The sequence below is a fragment of the Amblyomma mixtum genome, chromosome 3 (genome assembly GCF_055824585.1).
Source record: "Amblyomma mixtum isolate Tamu chromosome 3, ASM5582458v1, whole genome shotgun sequence".
In the NCBI taxonomy this organism is placed as follows: domain Eukaryota; kingdom Metazoa; phylum Arthropoda; class Arachnida; order Ixodida; family Ixodidae; genus Amblyomma; species Amblyomma mixtum.
Genome location: NC_143014.1, coordinates 364,434,597 through 364,460,945, shown reverse-complemented (window position 1 = coordinate 364,460,945; position 26,349 = coordinate 364,434,597). Strand labels below are relative to the sequence as shown.

Sequence of the window (26,349 nt, the reverse complement as noted above, 5' to 3'; positions counted from 1 at the left end):
GGGAATTTCAGACGCAGCCTTGTCATCTGAAGATGACCCCTGGCCTTGGGAAGAAGACTCCGCTCTATGTGGTGTTCCCGCATGTCTGGCTAGCAGCGACAGTAGCGGGACTGAAGAAACAGATTCCGATGCTGCCGATTATGACGAAGCAACACAAATGTGGGGTGAACCTGCATCCTTTGATGGCAGTAGATGTGCAGAAACTCCACAAGAACAGGATACGAGTGGATCTTCGTCAGTGTACGACAGCGAGGTTAGTAGCTTTCGAATAAACCGCGGGCACGATCGCTCAGTGGAAGCGCACCCGCTTCCATCCAGAGGCCGTGACATAGGGGCTAGAGTTTCCTTTTTAGAGCTCCGGAAGGGATCACATCAATTTTTGGGGATCTGTCTGAAAAAATTAAAGCTGCTGCCACTGTCAGTAAGTAGCTCTTAAAGGTTGGAAATCACTTGAAGTAGACAGTTGTACTGTTTAGCCATTGTTAGCTGTTCATGTTATTTCACCTGCTGTTAACTTTTGCCGGCTTTTTCGGGTGAAATGTAGTTAAAAGGTGTAGTTTTTTTTATCTTGTTTGAGCAGGCACCATTTAAGCATCGCCACCGGTGCTTGTTCAGACCTTCTAAATCATAATTTTCATTTCAGGAGTCGCTACCTGAACAACCTCACAAGAAACCTGGGCCTGGCAAAAACTCTTTGTTTAGCCATCTTTTTGAAGAGCTCATCAATGAAAAAGTAGTTGTGACAAAGGGGGATGCTCTTCTGATGGTGCTGAAATATGCCTTAAAAAATAAGCTATCCCTAACAGGGCTCACAAGCTTTATAGAAATGATCAACAGTTTCTTTGAGCGCCCAATCTTGCCTCACTCCCAGTACAGGCTTATCAAACTGCTTGAGCAGTCTGGGAAATCAATGATTTTTCACTTTTTTTGTCCTAATTGCTTTGCACATATAAGCAACATTGATACAAATTCATCTTTTGAGTGCCCGGAATGCAGCAATGTAATCAATGTTTCCAAACTTGAAGACATACCATTCTTTGTACTCTTAGATATTGAGTCTCAGCTGCAGAAGTTACTGAACAATTGTGAATTATTAGACTTGACAGAATCGCTGCCCCAAAATAGCACTCTTTCAGATATATGGGATGGACAGCTGTACCGCGATTTTGTTACAAAAACTGCAGAAGTTGGACCGAGGATTAGTTTTTCATTAAATGCAGATGGCGCACCGCTTTTTAAATCAAGTGGTACTTCTATTTGGCCAATTCAGCTAATTGTCAATGAAGTGCCACTTGAGCAAAGGATGGCGAAGCTTGTTCTAGCCGCCTTGTGGTTTGGGAAACAAAAGCCAGACATGGCATTACTCCAAGGTGCATTTGTTGCTGCCATGAATCATTTAAGTAATGAGGGTTTCACCCTAGAGCGTCAAGGAAAAACTAAGAAATTCAAGGCTTTCTGTGTGTGCTGTGCTGTCGATTCTGTTGCGCGGGCACCAATGCAAGGAGTTACCCAATTCAATGGGTATTTTGGTTGCAGTTGGTGTCTCCAAGAAGGGGAACGGGCTGGGGGCTCAATGCGGTACCCTGTACTTAGTGTCGATCCTATTGACCGCACTGAAAAGCAAATGCTAATCCACATGGAGGCTGCAGAAAAAGAAAATAAGCCCATCCATGGCGTAAAAACTATATCGCCTTTGATTGCTCTGCCATACTTTGACATAGTGTCAAGTTTTGTTCCAGACTATATGCACTGCATTCTGCTCGGAATCGGCCGTCAGTTTTTAGATATATGGCTTCAGTCATCCAATTGCCAGCATTCAATCAGCCATGAGCAAGGGAGAATTGACCAAAGGTTAATGGCCATACAGCCTCCGAAAATAGTCAGACGCATGCAGAGACCGACCAAAGAGCGCAGATGGTGGAAAGCCAAAGAACTTGAAAACTGGATACTATTCTGCAGCATCCCAGTGCTTGATGGCATTCTGTCAAAAACATATCTACAACACTGGGCATGCTTAGTCGAAGCCCTCCATATTATGTTAAAATGCAACATTGAGGCGTCTGAAATTGACATGGCAGAGGAGCTTCTCATGGAGTTCCACATACGTGTGGAAATTCTATATGGGAAACAATTTATGACTTACAATATGCATCAGCTCACACACATTGTGAAGAGTGTTCGCCACTGGGGGCCACTGTGGGCTCATTCAGCCTTCCCTTTTGAGTCGGGGAATGGCAGCCTAAAGGAGGTTGTGAAGGCAGCAAATGGAATCCCTCATCAAGTGTGTCGTCATTTGCAAATGGAGGATGTAGCTCAACAGCTAACCCAGCTTGCTGTTGACCAACGGGTAGTGCAGTTTTGCACCTCTCTTGACGCAGCACTTACCAAAAAGAGTGTTTGCTCCAGTGAGGCCATCCGCTTCTTCGGAAATGGGACTGCATGCAAACAACCAGGCCGTCAAGTTGGAGCTTAATTCAGTATACCTGCAAATTCTAATCAGTATGCTAGCTCATGAAAGGATCAGTTTTTACTTTCAGGGGGTATGCGCTGAATAAGCGAACAAATAATTCTGTTGTTCAATTGACTGATGGCTCATTTGCCATACTTGAAAAACAGGTTTGTGGTGGTGATTCCAAAACTTACATCCTCCTCAAGAAACTCAAGTGTAGTCCAGTAAAAATATTCGATGGTAACTATGAGGCATCTTCTGAAGGTTGTGGCAGAAGAGCGGGACGCGCTTGCTCTGCCAGCATCAAATATTGAGAGAGTTTGTGTACTCATGGAACTTCATAACACATATGTAGCTGCAGTTCCAAGCTCATTCACGTTTTGAGAAAATTTTAAATGTTTTTGTAGAAAAAAAAATTCTATGCCAACATTGCCTCATTGTTCCACCTATGAGCATTAGCTACAGCAGCTTCAAGTGTTTACATCGGTGTGCTCAGTAAACGAGGAGAAGGCGAAATCCAAAATCCATGGATGTTTTCTCTCTGGAACCGTCCTTTCTAAAACCCAAGCAGCACCATCTACCCGATGGATTTTCACTACTATGCAGCTTCCAGTTACCTTAGCTGTATCTGGTATATTTCCTCGTTATATTAGTTCATTAATTTTACAAACGTGTACATCACAAAACGTCGAATTGTTTGACACTTTCTGGAACCCCCTGTGACAAACGGTTCGGCCGTTATGGCCGTCTGAAGGTAGTCAGAATGCACGGTTTGGGGGAGAAGGGTCGTCGGTGTGAATCCCACACATTTTGAGTTTCATCTTTTAGTAATTTTATCCTCGGGAACATGCCAAGTCATTTGACACCACTTGGAACATTCTGCGTCAAATGGATGGCCCCCAAATTTTATGCAAATGGTGCTGCCAGGGAGTCCCATATCGGTGGCCACTATGCTGGCACATATATAACGGATCGAAAGTATAGTTATCAAATGAGGTGCCGCTACGCGCCCGCTTTTGCTATGTGACATAGTGTGGTCACATGATAACTGTTTTGATCAATTTGATCATTACAGACAGACGCATTCTTGGCAAACGTAAGTAGTAAGAGCTAATGCTCTTAAAAATCAAATTATGGAACATCCCAAAGAGACTAAGACTATGAGAGACATTGCAGTTAAGGGCTCTGGATAAATTTGGACCGCTTGGGGTTCTCCATTTGCAGACGACGACATGCTTCATGGATGGGTCCACCTGCAGCCTTAACGTGCGCTGACATTACACAGGGGCATTCTGTATGTTTCCTTAACCTAAATGTGGCCAAATTCATCATTATTACCCTGACTATACCCACTGCAGGGCAAAGGCCTCTCCCATGTCTCTCCAATTAACCCTGTCATGTGACCATAAACTGGCACTGTAAAGTTGTGGAACTCTTTTTTTGGCACTGTCACTAGTCAACTCACAAATATCTGTAAGTGAACTCTTAGATGTTTTTTTTTTAGAGTGCTTGATGTGTCCTATGTTGTGCACGTTCAGTGAATTAAGACTACCTGTGGTTGACAAAGGAATGTAAGGCAATATCATGCATTGTCAACTTGCTAACAATCTAGCAGTGGTGAGCTGCTTTTCCAAATGGCAAATCCTGGTACATGCTGCTACAAAATCAATTTTGGGCTCTATTTTTGTGCCACAACTGCACAAGTATCATTAAAAACATTAGCATAATCAAAATCAGCCATCATTTTTAACTTGTACAAACTGTTTCCATTACAGCGTTGGGGAAAGTCGAAGTGCAGAAATATTAAAAATTTTTAACAGTTCAATAGAATGTATTGTTCAGTTTGAATCTTACCACACATTTTCAATTCAGAGTAATGAGGCAGTGTTTGGAAAGTGACATTTTTTTGTGTTCTTTTGAACTCGCAGCTGAAATTGTGACATTTCTAAACAGTGCTAACTATCTTGCACAATCGTTCACTTCTCACATAAATTGACCTCTGCCTTCTTGATATGTCAGATCACCGGACAGCGGCAAAAGCACATGCATGGGAGTGCTAGACCCTGATGAAAGGAATTAGCGACCAGGAAGAGCCTCCATGGGTTGCTCTGCACTTGTGGTTCAGGAAACTTAAGTTAAGGGCTGTGCAGTGCATCATTGCATGATAGTACGATAGCTTGTGATCTCTATGGTGCTCGGTACACACAGAATAATTGGCAAGGAACAATGGAGTGAGCGAAGTTGTAGCGCGCATATAGTCTAGCAGAGTGGACTGTGGTCCTTTAGGTGATATGGGACAAGAAAAAGTTTGGTTTAGTTTGGTTTATGGGGTTTAACGTCCCAAAAAGACTCAGGCTATGAGAGACGCCGTAGTGAAGGGCTCCGGAAATTTCGACCACCTGGGGTTCTTTAACGCGCACTGACATTGCACAGTACACGGGCCTCTAGCATTTCGCCTCCATTGAAATTCGACTGCCGCGGCCGGGATCGAACCCGCGTCTTTCGGGTCAGCAGCCAAGCATCGTAACCACTGAGCCACTACGGCGGATGGGACAAGAAAAGGAAAGGACAAGCAAAAGTCTTTAAGCCATCCTTTGCTAAGTGTGCATTTCATAGAGTGCTGCCTGTACACTTTCTTTTGCAGCATAGTGTCATTTTCGCGTGATCTTTTGTGTGCAGTCATCTCACTGCACCGATCCTTTCTGCTACAAAACCTGAAATTTTTGCAACAAATTGTCATTGCTTCTGATACAGAAGTTGTTTGAAGAAATTCACTCACCGGTTACACCATTTGTCTGGTCATAAATTGTGTTCATCTTGTATTGCAAACTGGATGGGACAGATTTCTATTTGACTGAAGCCTCTTTGTAAATATCTTTCAATCTGAGTGCTGTTACTATGTTAGTAGTTTTCGCTTTTGCATGATTTATTGCCGAATGTATATATGCTATTGTTTCCCTTTCATGTTTTCAGTTTGACATTCTTTGATATCAAATTTATTATCTTGTGAACACATTATTCTTTGGATCCACATTATATGCTACGTAAATAAATGCAATCGTGTGCTGGCTATTTGTGTCTAATATTCTTGACCACCTGCCTGATTTGAAATGCTGCCTAGAGAAAGATGGGTGACCCATTGGGAATGACAAAACCAATTGGACCAACGGGCCGCCCAATTGGTTTCATTGCGCGCCCAATTAGACCCACTGAGCTCCCAATTGGACCCATTGACCTCTCAATTGGCAACATTTCATTCTAATTGGTTTCCCAATTGGGCCCATTGATTTTTTTGACTGGACGCAAGCGGACGGGGTCCAGGTTTGCCGGCCGGCCTGCAGACTCGCTGTATTTGACATTCGCACCAGAAAAGACAAAACAGCCATGCTATCAGAAAGGCTGCCTGTTATATTCGAGCAGTGCAGCTTGCCGAGCTTTCGGCAACGACGCCGCCTGCGGACGCGCCGGGCGATGAACTGCGAGGCTTGCCGGCGGCCCTGGTCGTCGCTAAGCCTACCTGGTTTTGCATCGATACTATCGATACCGCAGCTGAGGGAGCTTCGGAACTGTTCAGCGCTGTAAAAGGTACTACTCTCGTCACCCCTTTAACTGTGAACCTGTCCCATAATAAAATAAAGATATGCTTGATTTCCGCGACGCCAGCGGAGCTAGCAAATGCCAGCTATGCGAGCGCCTACCAGGCAGTAAATAAAGCCGTCATGGGATAAAATTTGCTTGTATCGCCGAATTAAATACTGCCAGCAACTCGGCATCAGCCAACGATCCTCAAAAATGATTCATTTTTGGCATTCATCTATTCCAGTGCTTGTTATGAGCGTGAACAAACAATACTAGCGTGTTTTTCTGACGCCGGCGGCCGGCATCCAGGCTGACAGGCCGGCCCCGAGAAACGCGCCCCGACGTCATTATGACGCTGGCGCTCTGCGCGCTCGCATGCATGCCCCTTGTCAGTGCGACGCGCCGCGTGCGGCCTGTCATTGGCATCGGTTGGGCGCAGGCGGCGAGCTGCTGTCAGTCGTTGTTACGCCGCTCGCAACGGCGTGTCGCGCGCCCGGCAAGTAGCAGTCATGCCGAGAGCCCGCGACACCTCTGCCTGCGGGAGCCCTCGCCGTGAACCTCCGAACTCGGTCGTGGACTCGAGTCTTCATCTCTATCGCAAGGAGTGGGTTGACTCGCAGCCTCATCTGCAAATTATGCCTAACCCTCTTTACGCTTCTGGAATATATTTTTCTGGAGCAAAGAACAGAAGCGCGGAGCCGATGCGCGCCGCGATAGCTGACTCGGTTCGTATCGAGTTCATGTAAACAGAGAGTCGTCGAGATGGGCTGGCCTTGCTCAGCTCGATTCTCTGACTCAAACAATCGCTGTCAAGGAACACCACCAAGATAGGGTCACGTAAGCAAGGCTATGTCGAGCCGCTGATACTGAGGCCAAGGAGGATGGAGAAGCAGAACCGAAACCGAAACTGCTCCCAGGTCAGTGATTGATTTATGACCACGCGCTGCAGTTTAACAGAGTGCAATTACGCGTGCAAATAATTGGAAAACCTTGTTTCACTTTCTGAATTTCTCATAAAGCTATTATTTTAGGGCAAACGAAAGCTGAAGATATCTGTACGTTTCTGAAGATCTTAAAATCACGTAGTCGAGTAGTGCGTGTGCCAGCCGACGGCGGCGCATGGTCGTTTCATGAGCACAAAAAGGCAGCGATTTCAAACGGGCTTTATTAAATGCAGACTCAATACTGAGTCGAAATATTTCGGAATCAGCATGTCTAATGTTTATGGGAGCAGTAAAAATTAAAACCGGGCAGCTTCATTTTCTTTTCACAACCCCTTTAATAACGCTTTCCAAGGCGGCCTTGACTTAGGCCGCCTGTAATGCGCCATGTCTTGGTGTAAAAGTGCGCTCCCAGCAACGCAAACAATGAGCGTGGGTAAAAAGCTCTAGTCACTAATTTATTGTGGCGTTCACTTGAATTTGCCAGCAAAAATGTACTTTAGTATTAGCCATGAATGCGTGCGCAGTATAATTACTAAGATCTGCTGACCGTTAATAAATAGCTGCTTGTAATAAATATTTTACCGAGGCCTACTAAGCCATGTATCGCTGCATTAGTTGTATGCTTCCTGCTGTGCTTGTGGTCGAAGCTAAGTCGTCCACGCTGTTACAGTGCTGCCGCTCAAACATAATTCCTGGGAGTTTTTGATCGATACTGAAAACGACGCTGTTGTAAGATGCGAATCGTCTTTCGTGGACATCGGCTGAATGTGCATTAAGTGAGCCCGTATAACCGTAGTATACTGCGCAAGAAAACGAGAAGGCAGTTGCGTTTCTTTTGCCGGCTACTGCGTTAATCGCTGGCATACGCAATAAACCGCGTTTCCAAGCACAAACTCTTAGAAAAACAAGCACTTGTAGATTACTCTTTCCGTTCAGTAACCTGCCCAAAAGTGCGAAGGCAAAAACCACTCAGAGCGCGTTATGAATTCCTCCCCTCAAAATAGTAAGGGTCACTTGAGCTGCGCCTTAAGGGTAGGACGCGACAGAGTTAATGGGCGATGCCAACGTAAGCAGAACTGGTAATTCTCTACTCGATATTCATAGATGGCCTCGTACCACTCCTGGCGTAGTGGTGTAGCGCTAGACGATGCGCCACTGCCCTGCGATAGGAGGCGCTGCTGCCACTGGGAGGGGGGGGGGGGGGCTTGTGCGACTCAGGTGGCATTAATTTAAATGCCACCTTCCGCGGTGGACAGCGCAAACACACTTTGGCAGGTTCCGATGGCGCCACGAGGTCACGTGACCTAGGAAGACCACCAGCTACATATGTGGCCCACCCTCCTGGGCTGCATCTCTGGGGAGGTTTCGTTGATTTTAACGCGACTGCGCTAAAGGCCCCGTTCGCCAGAAGACCCGGTGTCAGCACTGTCGCCGTCCGCTTTCTGAGCGAAAAATCAGCAGCATGCATCTGGAAGGTGGTCCCCAGAAATCAGCCTAGGAGGCAGCCGGGTAACCTATGTCACGTGACCTCGTGCCCTCATCACAACCTGCCCAGCGGATAGTGAGCAAGCTGCCCACCATTGCATAGTGATTGGTTGCTCGGGAAAACCAAACTGAGTCGCCCACCGGTGGGAGCACGCAGTGCATTGCCTAACCGCTGCATCACTGCGCCATTAGCTGTATGAGTACTCCCAAGGATCTATGACTGTAAAGTAGACAGTGACCTCCTGCATATAGGGGAATTAATCTAGTATGCTGTGGGATCATACACAGAAGCTGAAGCTTAAGTGGGCCCTCCAGTATTTTTCGCTCACGGTGAACGATGCCAAAGATGCTGCCGGCTTTCCTGCGACAGGGGCGCCTTAACGCTATTATGTTAATAGGTGCTCTCCACTAGTTAAAAGCGTTCAGTGAGCTTGAGAGAACAAAATAAAATTTATTTCGCACTTTCAACTGGGAGCTAGTAGAGACAGCTGAGAGCGACAAGAAGTGCGTGCAGCGCGAGGAAGCGCATTGCTTACCTCCCTGACGACGTCCCAGCGGGGGATGGTCCCCAGTGTGGCGAAGACGAGGACCGGCGAAGACACCGAGAAGGGCGTCGACAGCGTCTCGTCCAGCTGCAGGATGGACGGCGGCGCGAGGAAGAAGCAGCAGCGGGACTCCTGCGCACACCGACAGCGGCCCATTCAAGCCGTTGGGATGTTTTTTTAATGAGAACCAGCAGCATTGCGCTCGACGTAACATACAGGAGGAGCGGGACGGGATAAGATATATTAATTATGCTGCTCGTGTCTGCGGGAGAATTGCACTGAAACATGCGGATCGCCTTTCAAACCAAAAGTCAGACTGGTTTGCAGCGTGTGCCCATGGCGCATGCATGCGCATCCGCTGTTCAAAATGGCTCAACTGAAAGTTTTCTCTGCTGGCGTGCTCCGTTCTACTTATGGGACAGCTGTAGTTTGCACAAACATCACAAGCGGACGTACACTAGATTTCTTATATAAAAGATGAGCACGTGACTGACTTAACATGGTCAACACGAGCATCAGGACTAGGAAACTATACGGACAGTCTTGTCTGCGTGCATATCTGAGGCTCAGCGAGCAGTGATGGCGTGACTGATCGCCCTCCTACATGAAGGCATGCGGCTCATCTGAAACCCCTCAATAATGTAAAAACATCGCCATCCCTTTCTTATTTCCTGCGCCGCCGCTCCCTCTACACTTTCGACCCTGGCTCCCCCTACGCGGTGCCGAACCAGCGGACACTCTCGAGAGCGATCATGGTAGGTATTGCTCTGGTGCTTGCATCTCCCACTGGCCTTCTTTGGCACGTACCAGCAGAGCGGAGAAAGGAAGAAACCAAGCAAGAAAAAAAAGCGTGAGAAAATGCGCGACGGCGTTCGGCCAGAGGGAGGTTGAAGGTCGAGGGAATGGACAGAGATGGAGGCGGGCGGAATCCCTCAGAGGTTGGCGTTAGTTTTTTTGCGCGGATCTTGTACACACGCACGTGGCGACGAACCTTGGAGACCAACGTCCGAGCTTAGCGCACCTCTGTTCGGCACTGTGCCATGGCGCTCTCGCTGGTCACTACTCATGAAACTGAAATCCGTCACAATAACTTATTTGCATTCATGACTTGCATTATTCATGACTTGCATGCCAACCTAGATCTTAACCTGCAAACTGATGCTATATTTCTTGATGTTAAAAAACCTTTCGATAGAGTTCCCCACAAACGTCTGTTGTACAAGTTATCTAACCTTAATATCGATCCTAATGCTGTTGAATGGATTAAAGAATTCCTAACTAACCGCACTCCGTCCGTCTTTGTAAATAAACACACTTCCAGCTTCCTTCCTGCAGCATCTGGCGTCCCTCAAGGTTCCGTACTAGGTCCCCTTTTGTTTTTAATATACATAAATGATTTGCCCTCGCATGTGTCCGGTAAAATTCGCATGTTTGCTGACGATTGTGTTCTTTATGAAGCAGTTAATAACAATTCTGAACAATTATCTCTTCAGAACAACCTTAACAATGTTCAGGATTGGTGTAAAATTTGTCTAATTGAGCTTAACTCTCACAAATGCAACGTACTCTCTTTTCATCGCCGCCGTAACCCGCTCGTGCTCTTCTATCATATCGACTCCGTTCCCGTGCTGCCAATCGAATCATACAAATATTTAGGCGTAACCTTGTGCGCTGACCTCTCCTGGAAAATGCATATAACTAACATCATTTCTTCAGCTAACAAATCCCTTGGTTTTCTAAAACGTCATCTTCGGGAAGCGCCCATGCATGTTAAGTTATTAGCTTACGAAGCACTTGTGAAATCGAAATTAGAATATATATCACCCATTTGGCACCCACATCAAGCTTATCTCACCAACGCATTAGAAGTTTTGCAAAACCGCGCCGTCAGATTTATTCATTCTTTATACCATTACAGTACGAGCATTACGTATCTGAAATCGCTTTCAGGCATACAGTCACTCGAGCTGTGTCGCCGCACAGCCAGTCTTTTATTATTTCACAAGTTATTTTACAGCCATCTACGACCTGCACCCGACATGGTCCATTCGGCACGCATATCTCACCGCAGTCGCCATCAACTCCAGATCAGCCGTCCACGTGCACGCACCGTCACCTTCGCAGCTTCATTTTTTTCTCGCACCGCCGCGGACTGGAATGGCCTTCCCGCTCACATTGCAACAATAACCTGTCCCGCGAACTTCGCGCGCAGAACATACAGCTTTTTGTCATCATCATAACGCATGATTACTTTGTCACACCAAACGTTGTACCCCCCCCCCTTATGTAATGCCCCTGAAAAGGGGTCTTTAAGGAAATAAAATTGATTGATTGATTGATTGATTGATTGATTGATTGATTGATTGATTGATTGATTGATTGATTGATTGATTGATTGATTGATTGATTATCGATGTGACCGTGGAGACAGAATAGGAGGCGGTGTTCTGATAGCGGTCACTGATCATCTGCATTCTTCACGCGTGTCACTTGTTTCTTCACTAGAAACTGGATGCGCCTCTATACGCATTAATCGTCGAGACGTAATCTTCTGCGCATGCTATCGCCCTCCAAATGCTCCATCGTCTTTATGTGGTGAACTTCATGATCTGTTCAATCGCATTTTAGTTAGATTTCCTTCTTCGCCAATCTTTTTACTTGGCGATTTCAATATGCCAAAAATAATTTGTTCTGGCGCGTTTTCTTCCACTCTGGATTCGTCACCTGACACGATTGGCTTCACAAATCTGTGCACTGACTTCGATTTTTCTCAGCTGGTTACCCAGCCAACCCGTACCACCACTCCTAGCGCTAACATTCTTGGTCTCGTACTAACTACGCTTCCTGAGCTAGTTCATTCATTGGCATTTCTACCAGGCCGTAGGGACCACCACTTCATCCAGTTTGAGCTTAAAACCACTAACACCCGTGTACGACCTAATCCCAAATATATAACAGATTATTCAAAGGCAAAGTTTCCGTCGATCAATGCAGAACTCGAAATCTTCTTAGGTGAGTGCGTGCCAAACTTTTATAACCGTACTGTGGAAACGAACTGGCGCCTTTTTAAAGAAAAGGTTCATTTTCTCGTCCAAAAATACAGATCTTTACGGGTCACATCAGGCAAGCAACGTTCCCCGTGGCTCACTGCCGCATTAAAACGCCTTGTAAGTAAAAAAAAAACGAGTTTATCGCAGAGCGAAAACCACCCTTTGCCCTGATCACTGGGATGTGTATCGTGCCATAACATCTGATTATCGAAAAGCCTTAAGAAACGCCAAGCAGGTTTTTTTCCATAGTACGCTTCCGTTTTTGTTGATTGATAATGCCAAAAATTTTGGAACATCAATTCTGGTCCCAAGCATAAAGCAATAGCTCTAAACGATAGAAGCGGCGCAGCCATTCCTTCGTCAGAGTGCCCTCAAGTGCTCAACGACGCCTTCTCTAATGCTTTTTTACAGCAATCATCTGTTTCTCTGCCCTCTTTTCAGCCTGTGCAGAATCCATTATTGGACCCAATTGTGTTTAACAGTCTTGGTATAGAAAGTCTAATTAATAATTTCAAAACTTCTTGGTCTTCGGGAATCGACGACATAAATTCTAAATTTTTAAAGAATACAAGTGTTTATTCTTCCATTTACTTGTGTGCACTGTTTTCGCCATCTTTGAATTCAGGACAGCTGCCCGGGGACTGGAAGGTGTGTAAGGTGGCACCAATATTCACGTCTGGCGATGCTCCTTGTGCTCGTAATTACAGACCCATATCATTAACGAGTGTCCTGTGTAAACTGTTCGAACGTGTCATTTATTCTAATCTGGTTAAATTTCTAGAAAATTATTCGTTTTTTCCCCTCATCAGCATGGCTTTCGTCAATTGTTTTCCTGTGAAACGCGGCTCATTTCCTTCACCCATGATTTATTTGATGCATTAGACAAGGGACTTTCATTGACGGTGTATTTATAGATTTTCAGACAGCATTTGATCTTGTTAATCACCAAATACTTTGCTTTAAGCTAGGTAAACTAAACATCGACCCAAACATTCATAGATCGAGAGTTTCTTGCGTAACAGAACTCAATTCGTCACTGCAAATAACGCTGACTCCTCACCATGCTATGTTACCTCCGGCGTGCATCAAGGTTCCGTGCTCGGGCAGCTATTGTTTCTAATATACATTAACGACCTGCCAATTTATAATAACTCCACAATCAGGCTTTTCGCAGATGATTGCGTTATTTATCGAGTAATCAAATCCGCTGCAGACTCATCCTTACTTAAAAGTGACCTAGTTGGTGTAACATTTGGCTCATGAGACTGATAACTAACAAGTGTAACGTCATGCGTATTTCACACCGGTCTGCTAACGAAAATCTTCTTCCCTACAATATTTCAGATTCTCTCCTTGAGCAAGTTACAACATATAAATATTTAGGGGTTCATATAACTGCTAACCTTTCGTGGCAGGCACATGTCGATTATATTGTTAACAATGCTAACCGCACGCTTGGCTACTTGCGTCGTAAATTTTCCATGGATCCATCTTCTTTAAAGCTGCTACTCTATAAAACCTTAGTTAGATAGAAATTATAATATGCGTGCTCTGTGTGGGACCCGGGACTTGAAACTCTTCCTAATCAGTTAGAGTCAGTACAGAATCGTAGCGCCCGATTTATTTTGTCTAACTTTTCCCGCACTGCTAGTGTAACTGCAATGAAATATACTTTGAAGCTTCCTAGCCTTTTCCTTCGTAGAAAACCCGCGCGAATGCTAACTTTTCACAAGATTTACTACCACAATCATCAGCTAAAACGGGATCTTCTATCTGAACCATCATTCATATCACCTCGCGCGAATCATCGCCACAAAGTACGCATTCCACACTGCTGAAGCAATGCATACTTTAACTCGCTTATACCCAAGACGGCGAGCGATTGGCACCATCTGCCCACCTTGATTGGCGAGATTTCTGACACCTGTTTATTTAAAAATGCCGCGGAAGATTATGTGTTTGACTAGGCTGTTTTCTTACGTAACCTGATTTGTATTTTGTTCAAGCTTACGTTTTTTCATTCCTTGCTGTATTACATTACATTTTCCATTTACTTTTTGTTTTCATTTTGCTGCATTGTCTTTACTTTTTTATCCACTAACTTCTGTAACGGCCGAATGGGGCCCTGAAGGTATTGCAATAAATAAATAAATAAATAAATAAATAACTGGCACAGAGTTCTTGTCTCTTGAAGAATCAACTCACTCTTAACTTCAGCCTAATGATTATTCACTAAAGAAATAACAATGAAATACGCGTATTTCGAACGAGTATTTCTCTACGTGCGCCTCGCGTAGTTTGGATTGGTTCTAGCAAATAATATAAACTCTAGTAAGACTTGGCACAAAAAAAGTTTGTCTTTGCGTGTGACCACTGGAAACCTCGCGTACTGCATTCCGAAAGTAAACAAGGTCGTCGCAGGCACTCCGGTACTGAGTTTGCGGCGCATAATAATATTAAGAAACGAAAGGTGTATTTCGTCAGTATGTACAGAAATCACTTTCTGTAAGAATAAGCGAGTACAGCGTATTTTCGCCTTGCATTTCCTTTTTGAATAAACAGTATGACCACAGCGGCGCATTATACAACCCTGCGTTGTAAGCGTTAAATTTACGCATTGAAAGATTCGAAAGAGAAAACATCATGATAAGCAAGGCTACCGATCAAGATATCGATATGTCAACTCATCCTCTCTCGCACCTGCACCGGAACGTCCGGTTAAACTGCCCTCTATATGACGCAATTTCACTATCCGCACATGTAACACGAATCCTTGTGGCGCGGCTTTTCTGCGATACCCATTGTGGACACTCGATTTTAAACTTTTGCAAGTCTCCGTAAGTCAGGTTTCCTTCATGCAAACGCCCCTTGGAACCACGGCAGGTCAATGGGGCAGACGTTATGTGCTGCTCAGACTACTGCTCCTTGCAATGCGTTGCACCCTTCCTTCGCGTTTGCAAGGAGGGTAGGTTGAACCGCTCCTGCGAACCAATGGCTTGGCAAATATCCGCTCAATACCTTTATCGCCATAACAACCAAGGCGGAAGCCTCTAAATGGTCGCACTGCATTATTCTGAGAATAGATATAAGTCGAGCGCACTTACAACGGCGGCAATTGTAAAAAAAAGATAGCTTATTACGAAAGAGGGTGGGGCTATCGAGAAAAAAAATGTATTAGTGCAATTACATAGCACCTCGGATGGAACGAACAACTGTGACCGCAGACTCATTTACTCTTTATCTTGCAGGTGAAGAGAGCGAAGATTGTCTCCACATTACCGTACCCGTCCCCGCCCCCTCCCCCAAAACATATTTTGGAGCAAAAAAATCTGACCACCCGAAAAACCGAAAACAATTACAAGATGTATGGTATGATGACAAAACATAATGCTCGATGTGGCCGTACAAAACGCGTGCCTTGAAATGCGACGCCTAGCGCTGGTGGAAAGTGCAGTGAGCTTCTGGTTACTGTCCTCTTGTGCGAGGACATGGAAGGCAGCGACTGGCGGCCGCTGTTCATCATCGGGAAGACCCACAAAAGAGCAATGCTTTGGGAACTACGTTCTCGAACTCTACAGGCACCATACAGAGGCTTGGATGATGTTCCGTCTCGTGTTCCACCAGGAAAAAATGTAGAGGGGCATGAGGATGATAACTGACTTGTCCGACTGGCTTGAAAATAATTGAGAGGTCCTATTCATGCGGCAAACAATGGCCGCCCACACGGCGCACCGTTTGCGGCAGACTGTGTGGCACACGATATTCCGCCATCTCCTTGCTGCTTTTACCGCGCTCTTCTGCCACCGAAGGCGACAAGCAAGACGAACCAGTTGACATGGGCATAATTCACGTGCTCAAGCTCTCCTATCGGGGCGCGTCACCAGTGTAGAAAGATAGCAGTGACTGACCATGGGCCGACGTCCCAATGCCGACCTCTCCGTTCTCCGCCATGAGACGATAAGGACGCGTGCATGGCACTGACTGCGGAATCTATCAAGAATTGCTTCCGTAGGGCACATTTTATACGCTCCGGAACAATGAAGGATGGTGTCGAACGCTCATGTTATCGAACACACGTCCATCTGTGGCAACGTGTCGTCGATGCCCAGCTTGGCCTACCATATTTATTTATTTATTTATTTATTTATTTATTTATTTATTTATTTATTTATTTATTTATTTATTTATTTATTTATTTATTTATTTATTTATTTATTTATTTATTTATTTATTTATTTATTTATTTATTTATTTATCGTACCCTCAGGGCCCGAAGGCATTACAGAGGGGAGTGGGAATACATAAAAATTCAGCCTAAACAGCAACAACAAGGAGAGAAAACAAAAATAAACCAGGAAAACATAAAAAGTGAAAACACAGGAAGGCAATAAGATTAGAATGCAGTGGGGATATATTAAAACAGTGTGTAGACAGTAAAAGGCAATTTTTATACAGTAATAAACGACACATACTCAGAAAGAAACATTAAGGTTTGGTTTGGTTTGCTTTATTAGGGTTTAACGTCCCGAAGCAACTAAGGCTATGAGGGACGCCGTAGTGGAAGGCTCCGGAGATTTCGACCACCTGGGGTTCTTTAACGTGCACTGACATCGCACAGCACACGGGCCTCTATAGTAGGATACAACTTATAAAAACAGCAGTTGCTAACACTGGGCCGCGGTCCGCGGCGTCTTGTATTACTCCGCTGGCGAATCGCAACTGTAAACGAAATGAATTTTTTAATGCTTGACTATATCAAACAATCCGCGTATCAAAACTGTAGAGCTCGTAACTTTTTTCTTATGCTAAGCTTCTTGTTTACGTAACAAGAAACGTTTCAGCTACAGACTACTTTTTCGTCGTGGAGGAATTCTGCGCGCGGAGGCTGAATGTGGGCGGAGCTTCACTGCAGACTTAAGTTGTATCCGACTATAGAATTTCGCCTCCATCGAAATTCAGCAGCCGCGGCCGGGATCGAACCCACGTCTTTCGGGTCAGCAGCCGAGCGCCGTAACCACTGAGCCACCGCGGCGGCTTCAATAAGGAAGGGTGTCAAGCAGGGAGACACGATCTCGCCATTGCTAATCACCGCCTGTTTACAGGACGTATTAACATTAAGGACTTTACGAAATGCATTGTTATCGGAAATACCTGCGATGTCGTGGGGAAGGTGATTCCAGCTGACACAAGTTCGGGGTATGAATGAGTCATGAAAACATTTGATGTGACAAGATGGGATTCCAACTTTATGACGGTGATCAACGCGTGCTGATATGTAACATGGTCTAGAAAGTACCTTAGGATTGAGAAAGATGTTGTGGTAAATTTTATGAAAAAGACACAATGAGGCTATTGATCTGCGGTGGGAAAGAAGTGGCAGGGACAAACTTGATTTCATGGCGGTTACACTGCTTGTTCGGTGATAATTAGAAAGAATGAAACGGCATGCGCGGTTCTGCACAGCTTCCAAATCTGAAACGATTGAATCGATGCCAGGGCTCCAGACAGATGCAGCATATTCTAACTTGGACCGTACCAATATTTTATAAAGTAATAATTTTATTGAAGTAGATGAACGTGAGAAATTTCTGCGAAGGTACCCAAGCATGCGATCCGCGTTATTTATTATGTATTCAGCGTGAGTTTTGCAAGACAGGTTACAAGAAACGTAAACACCGAGATATTTATAACATGAGACGCTTTCGAGAGACACGTTGTTAATGTGATAAGAAGAAGGGGCATTAGAGAGACGAGAAAAGCGTACATGTTTACACTTATTAATGTTTAGTTGCATGCTCCAAGTAAAACACCAGTCAAGAACCTTGTTAATATCGGATTGAAGACAAGAGACATCATTACTATCTTTAATTTCGCGGTAAATAACCCAATCATCGGCAAAAAGATTAATTGAAGAAGAAATGTTAGCCGGTAAGTCATTTATATAGATGAGAAAAAGGAGGGGCCCAAGAACTGACCCCTGAGGCACGCCGGAACGGAGAGGCAAAGAATGAGAGTTTATATTGTTCGCTCTTACGAATTGTGAACGGTTAGAAAGAAAGCATTGTAGCCATGCAAGGACATTAGGGTCTATGTTAAGATTACTTAATTTAAGAAAGAGAAGCTCATGTGAAACAGTGTCAAACGCTTTCGAGGAGTCCAAAAATATGCAATCTGCCTGAGACCCGTGGTCAAGGATGCAATGAAGGTCATGTGTGAAACATATTAGCTGAGTTTCGCATGAAAAAGACTTACGAAAACCATGCTGGGCAATGCTGAAAAAGGAGTTAGATTCTAAAAAAGAGATGAGATGAGAATATATGACGTGTTCCATGATCTTGCACGGAATACTAGTGAGCGATATAGGTCTAAAGTTATCAGGAGAATGTTTACTTCCGGACTTATGCAGTGGAATCACCTTCCCAATTTTCCAATCATTGGGAATACAACCTGTTACAAGAGACTGTTCAAACAATTTAGTAAGAATTATGGAACAATAGTACTTTGTATTATTAAAAACTTCGAATTAATGTTGTCAACACCGCAGAAAGAGGAAACCTTATATTTTCTACGATGCACTGGATGCCTGACGCGTCGAATATAACTGGATCCATAGGAAGAGCATCAAAAACAGGGCACACGCGATGAACAAGAGAAACATTGGTAGAAAATGCCGCAGCAAATATATTGTTTAGAACAGAAGCACATTCGTATGGAGGAAAGGCAACACCATCAGAAGAAGTAAGTAGTATTGTGGCAGGGTCTTTCTTTTTGCCTACATTCCAAAATTGTTTCTGATTATTGACCAGCATAGCAGGCAGTGTGTGGTTAAAAAATGTGTCCTTTGCGTTTTTTAGCGCACCTTTGTACTCAGCAGCTGCGGAAAAGTAGGCCTCCCATCGTTGTTTAGAATTCAACAACTTCGCAGAGCGGAACAAGCGCTTCTTTTTATTGGAGAGTGTTTTTAAAACATTATAAAACCAAGGTGATTCCCGATCGCACTTCAAAGATGTTAATGGTACAAAAGTGTTAATGAGAAGTTCAAGGATATCCTTGAACAAATCCCAGTTAGCGTAAAGAGAACGCTGTGAAAAGCCTGGTAAGTAATCATCCAAAAAACCAGCTAGTTCACAGTTAATAGCATTAAAGTCAGCCCGTTTATAATCTCTAATGTGTTTAGTCTGACTAACTCGGATAGACACAGGAATTTGTACATCAAAATGCACCAAAGAATGATCACTGAGACCAGGTAAGTAAAAAATCGAAGGGATATGATCAGGCACGTTAGTTAGAACAAGATCTAAAACATTCGATGAGGATAAAGTAGTTCGAGTAGGTTTAGAGACTAACTGCGAAAGATTGAAATCCATACAAGTTGACAAAAACTTTTTACACTCAGTAGAACAAGAGCCGAGATAAGGTGATGTACTAGTCAACACGATACTAGGGTAGTTAAAGTCACCAGCTAAGACAATAGGTGTACTCGGAAATCGTACAGTGATCATGTTAAGGGAATCATGCAATTCATCAACGAATGCATGGCTCGAGGACGGGGGACGGTAACATACACCCAAAATCATTCTCTTAAAACGTACACTAAGTTCCACCCAGACCAATTCCAGGCTAGTTGGTATATTAATAGGCAACGCTACAAAATTGTCCGCGACAGCTATTAAAACACCTCCTCCAGATCTCTCACTTCTGTCAGATCTAAACACGTTATAGCGTTTTATGCAGTCAAATAGTTGAATGTCCGCTATCTTGGAAGAAAGCCATGTTTCGGTTAGTAAGACGACATCAGCATAACACGAATCAATGATAGGATTAAGTTCATCGCGTTTGGGTAGTAAGCTTCGTATGTTTGAAAAAAGAAAAGAAAGCGAGTTGCCAGTATCGGACACCGGCCCACTGCCCCTCGGGCAGCCCTACGGCGCGTAGGTCGAGCCAGAGGTACCGTGATTTGACTGCTGATTGTGGACTGGCGAAGGAGACAATCGATCAGTCGGCTCAGCATGTGATGAAGCAGCGATACCGTGACTTGAGTTACTATCAAGAGAAGTTGCTGATGCCCGAAGACTAGACTCCATGAAAACGCAGTCGCGAGCAGGGTTATAACTGTAGCATTTGTTCTTAATATACAGTTTGTTGTACCTAAGCTTGTAAAATGAGTCCTGACCCTTAGCGAATTGAAGCAGCTTTTTCCTGGCCTGACGCGTTTCCAACGAGTAATCTTCACTTACGGTGATACTGGGATAGAATTTGTTGCTTTGTTTTAAAGGAGCAGAACTTCACGATGACCGGGCGACATTTATCATCCGTAAATGTACCAATCCTATGGGTACGTTCAAGCGCATCTTTCATAAGTGCCGGACTGAAGCAGTTAGAGATAACGCTCAAAAGCTTGTCTTCCGTTCCTTCCCATGTTTCTGTTGGACTGTCACGTAAGCCAAAAAACGATAGATTGTCTCTTCGCTGCCTGTCTTCAAGCTGTGACTGACTAAGGCGCAATTTGGCATTCTCGCTACTCAGGTTATCAGCGAGTTCGCGCAGGGTCAGCAGCTCTTGTTGAGCTTCGTCAGAAGCAGAAGCTTGGAGTTCAACTGCCGACAGCCTCGCATCGATATCGGAGATATTCTTTTTCATAGATTCGTGATTTTCTTTTATTTCAGATATGGAAGCAATTAAGCGTAACTGTTCGGTTTCTATTCTAGCAGTGCGTGAGTTAACGTTCTGTAATAAAGTTAACACGTCATTAAGCTTTTCCTGTACAGAGTCATCCGTTTCACTGTTCTTAGAACGCGTACGAGGGCCAGGGTTAAGTTCGACATCACCCGACTGCGGACCCAGCTGAGCACACACATCAAATGACTGCACAAGCAAACCTAATAGCACTTGTGGGCGTGGGAACAGCACAAGACAAACATTGCTAGATTTCTTTGCAAACATAGGAACGTCATTACAAACCTGCATGAACAAACGCATGCTGTCAAGCAACCGTGCCACGATGCTGTTCACACGCCCACTGGAAGGCGCGGGCCGCTGGCGTTCCTTTATATCCAGAGGAAATGGTGATATCGTAGGCGATGAGCTGAACTTCTGCGAAGGAGCCACGGTCCAAGAGGGTTGTCAGGACGGGTCATATGAAGTCAGGTCAGCATAACAGCAATAAGGTGCAGGTGCAATCCATGCGGTGTCTGTTGGAGCGGTCGATGTCACGTAGATCTGAAGATATCCCGCTATCTTCATGAACAAACGCATGCTGTCAAGCAACCGTGCCACGATGCTGTTCACACGCCCACTTATGCTTATGCGAGGTTCTAGGAACCTCGCATAAGTATATTATCTTTTCAGGAGGACACAGGGACGCGATGGGGGGGGGGGGGGGGCGCGGGCGTGGAGGTAGACAGGGACAAGCCCTTGTCCCTGTCTGCTTCTATGTCCGTGTCTTTTGTTGCGCCCCTGTGTCCTCCTGAAAAGTTATGAACCAACACGCCCAAATACAAGTGCTTCTGAGTATACTGTCGCTCTTTGCACCCTTCCCAAGTCATATCTTCCACCACATTTCCGGCCTTCTCACCCTCTCCCTTTGTTCACCCTTTTTTTTTTCTCCTAAACCCCTACTGTCAGTTCTCGGAAACCATGACATTCCTGTTACCCCCTCTGCCCCCACTTTTTGGCTTTCTCTAAACTCGAGCCATTCCCCCCCCCCCCCTGCCTTGTCCTTCCTTGGAATTGTCCCCCCTTTCGTTCTCCTTCCACTGCCAGCCTATTTTGTTTGCCTTGTTCTTATTTCCCTGTACCAGGCTGACCAATCCTCTTATCTGAGTTTTTCAGGTCCACCCAGCGCCTCCCCCCGTCGCAGGCCCTTCAAAGCCTTTGTTCATTACACACCCCCTGGATATAAGTTTTTTCCACTATTGCAGCTTAACGAATCAAGATTCACCTCCCTCCCCTTCCTGACACGCATCCCCTCTCACACCACTTTCCTTCCCCACCGCCGGGGCCTTCCTCCTCGGAGCGAAGGCCCTATTTAATCCCTGTCAATGATGAACGCTTTGCCCAGACGAAGACAAGTCCCCTTGTCGAAACGTTGGCTCAAGCAACCTGAGGTTTTCCCCTCCCTTGTTCATTTTGTGATTGCCTTCGTATTACATGTCTTGCCCAACAACATTTCTTCTTGCTTTCGACTAGGATGTCAATAACTTACTCTGCCCACTTCCGGTCTCTTAACGTTCCACATATCGTTTTTCTTTCCATAACTAGCATTGTTGTCCTTAACTTAAGCTTAACCATTTTTGCTAGCCTCCACGTTTCTGCCCCATAGTTGAGTACCGGTAAGATACAGCTGTAGTATAGTCTTCTTTTAAGGGATATTGGTAAACTGATATTCATGATCTGAGACAACCTGCGGTATGAGCTCCACCTCGTACTTATTTTAATTATTTCCCTCTCATGATCATGATCAGCGATTACTACCTGCACTAAGTAGACGTATTGTGTTACCACTTCCAGCAGCTGTCTACCAAATGTCAACAACGCTTTCCTTGCAAGGCTGTTGAGCTTTGGTTTTAAGGCAGAAGCCTTTAATACCTCATCGTTGTGAGCAGGAGTTGTCGACAGAAGTGTCACACTTTTCAATTGGTTGAAATGGTGGGGACGTCACAGTGCGCGAATTTCAAACGGGGCCAATTGTAACCATGCAACCAATTAAAGAAATGGTATAGTATAGTGATTCTCCAAGCTAAATAAATAAAACCCAGTAGGAAATTGGTCGAGTTGCGGAATGGAACCAGGGTCTCCGGAGTGCGACACGAGCACGCTATTCCCTTCGCCATACCAGCTAAATGGTTTGCAATAAACAAAGGCGCGCCTAGTGAATACGGTGTCTTCGTTCACTCCCATCATTCTCCCTTCCGTGACGAAAAAATAAAAAACAACAAAAACTAAAAAGAAAGAAATAAAACAAAAAATTAATAAAAAAGGAAAGAGTTAAAAACAAGAAAAAAAAGAAATTAATGTAAACCTGTGCGCAAGGCTTTTTCGCTTTCTGAACTTTAGAGCGCCAAAGTGCCCCCTGAATTTTTGTGCATGTTATTTTTAGATCCAGCTTTCCGCCTTGCCTGTGTAACTAACTGATCGCCCTTTGCTGTTCATCTCCCGAGTTACTCAGTGAGGCAATGTCATAAGCAAATTGCAATATACTTAGGTATTTTCCATGAACACTTGTCCCTAACTGTTCCCAATCCATGCCTCGGAACACCTCCTCTAACCAGGCGGTGAATAGCATTGACCAGATCGTATCTCCCTGCCTGACACCTTCCCTTTTGGAAATTTTATTGCTGAATTTATTTAGTACTATGACAGCGGTGCAATCGTTGAAATATCTTCCAGGAGTTTCGCATCAGGCTATTTTTCTTCCTTATTCCGCAATGCCTTCATGATTGCTGGAGTTGCTACTGAGCCAAACGCTTTATCGCAATAATGAAGGCTGTATATAGGGCTTGCGCATTTCTGCGCATTTCTCTATCACCTGACTGATAGTGTGAAGATGGTCTATTGTGGAGTATCCGATACGAAAGCCTGCGTGATAATTTCGTTGTTTGAAGTATAAGGTTGTCCTGTTTCTATTAACGATTACCTTAGCAAATACCTTGTAGTCAACAGATATTAAGCTCATCGACCTTTGATTTCTGAAGTCCTTCACGCTTCCTGTTAAAATAAAATTGGTGTTCTAAGCTTCTTGCACCCCCGAGGTCATAAGGGATTTTGTATACAGGGTGGCTAGCTAGGTTTTCCGGCACAATTCCCCCCCCCCCCCGTCCTTCAGCACACCTGATCTTCACCAGCTGTTTTCTCCCTTTTATGCGAAGCGTACTACTTTAGCTACCACTTCAGCCCTTCACCGTGGTTATGCGCCTCCAAATCACGTGATACATGACGTTACACCACGTGACACGATGACGTCACGACAGTAGAGAAACAGGGGCCCACCTAGCGCCGTCGCTGTGGTTGTGCGTCTCCAAATCACGTGATACATGACGTCACACCACGTGACACGATGACGTCACGACAGTGGAGAAACGGGGGCCCACCTCGCGCCGTCGCTGTGGTTGTGCGCTTCCAAATCACGTGATACATGACGTCACACCACGTGACACGATGGCGACACGACAGTGGAGAAACGGGGGCCCACCTCGCGCCGTCGCTGTGGTTGTGCGCCTCCAAATCACGTGACACGATGATGCCACACCACGTGACACGATGACGTCACGGCAGTGGAGAAACTGGGGCCCACCTCGCGCCGTCGCTGTGGTTCTGCGCCTCCAAATTACGCGACACGATGATGCTTCGCATTCTCCAGGCTTAACCAAGTTAAGCCCCAGTCATTTTTAATTTCTCCTAGTCGCTTTTTTTTCATTCCTGTTTCGTTACTGGCGGTATGTGCCACCGCTGAGCGCTACTGCCTCTCTAATTAACTTTCTGATTGAATCGGATGTTGTATAGATTTGTGTAGAACTCTTCGGCTACTTTACCTGTGTTGACCATATATAGGTAATGACATTGCTCTCTTTGTCTCAACGCATAGATCTGGTTTTTATCTAAGCCTAGTTTCTTCACTGATTTTAGGCTACCTGAGTTCTTTAGATTAAGCTTCATTTTGTGCATATTAAACTTCCTAACGTCTGTTACCTTGCACATTATTAACTTTGATCGCTTTTCAAGTTCTGAGGGGTTGAACCCTTTCATTCTTTAGTGTTTCATTACAAGTATTTCGCCTCCTGAGATCGCTTGCCGGCATCTTGTTAAACCATCCTACCACGCACTACTGCTGGTCACTCCGTAACTATAGCTGTGATATTACCGTTGAGTGTTTGAACAGTAGGATCGTCTTCCTGAGTTAAAGCCGAATATCTGCTCTGCAGCTATATACTGAATTACACTACCTTCCCTCTTCCCGCCAACTCGTCAACGGGCTTCCGCTTTACTAGTCTCGTCCGTTGCGTCTTCAAGTCTAAGCTAATTCTTGACCTCACCATTCTGTGGTCGCCACAGCGCGCCTTCCCGAGGACCCGCACATCCCTCACGCTACCAGGGTGAGCGCATAGTATGAGTCGCTTTAGATTGTAATCCTGCCATTGCGGCTTTTCCGCGTCCACTGCCACTTCTCTCGTTTCCAGATAGAAGTACTCTTGACCTTTAAGTCATTTCTCTCTGAGAACTCTACTTACAACTCCCCCTTGATATTCCTGGAGTCTACGCCATAGACGCTACCGCCTGCTCTTCTGCCCGCTTCTTGCCTACCTTCGCAGTGAAGTCGCCTATTGGTACAGTGTACTGTGATTTACTTTGTTCACTGCCGATTTCGGGACATCATAGAACCTTTGAACGGTTTAGTCATCATGGCTGGATGTAGGCGCGTGGGCCTGCACGACCTTGAGCTTGAACATTTTATTAAGCCTAATTACGATAGCTCCCACCCTGGCTTTAGTACAACAGAAATCCTCTATTTGGCAGCTATATCCTGATTGATGAGGAATACGACTCCTAGTTATTGTCTTTCAGCTAATCTATGATACCACCATATGTTCCAGCCCCTTAATAATGTATACGCCTCATCTTTCCTAAGCTAGGTAATCCCTGTGTCGTGCCGTTTAATACCCGCTACTTCCTGGAACAGCACTGCTAGGCTAGCCTCACTGGACAAGGTTGTTGGGCTAACCGTCGCCTGGTTCAATTTCCAGTGGTGGCCCGTACGGTGCCAGAGATTCTTATCCCCCGCTGCGTCACAGGTCTGACTCCCGTCATAGTCAGTTGCTCAGCAGCTGTTGGGGACTGATGGCAGAGGGGTAATTGATTTCTTCATAGAAAGTTGTGGTCAAGTACTTCACCAGGGTAGACAAATCTTGCTCTGGTGGGGGAGTTCGTTGTCGCTTTCGGTCACGGAGATGAGGCCACAAGCCTGGCCCGGATAAGCAATTTCTTCGACATGCGGAGTGTTTTTTTTTCAAAGCCGGTGGTGAATTCTCGGAACCAGGATTCGAACCCGGGTCATCTAGCAAGCGAGGTGGATGCCCAACCCCGACGCCATCGCCAGGGCCTACTGCCGTCACCGCAGGCGAACTTCCGGCGCTCTGAGCGAGGCGACATAGTGAGACACAGATAACTAACTGTGGAGACCAGACCTCACCGGCGGGGCCGGAAATACCTCGCAGGTGGGGTGTGGTGCTGCGGCCCGTTTCTGCATAGGCAGCAGCGCCCCTTCTGCACCCTTGATGTTGTCCCCATTGCCCCTGCAGTAG

The 26,349-nt window shown here is 45.3% G+C and overlaps 1 pseudogene; it reads left to right on the top strand.

The window, feature by feature from the left end:
* Nucleotides 1-748: 748 nt before the first annotated feature.
* LOC149356633 (uncharacterized) lies at nucleotides 749-2,833 on the top strand (annotated as a pseudogene).
* Nucleotides 2,834-26,349: the final 23,516 nt, after the last annotated feature.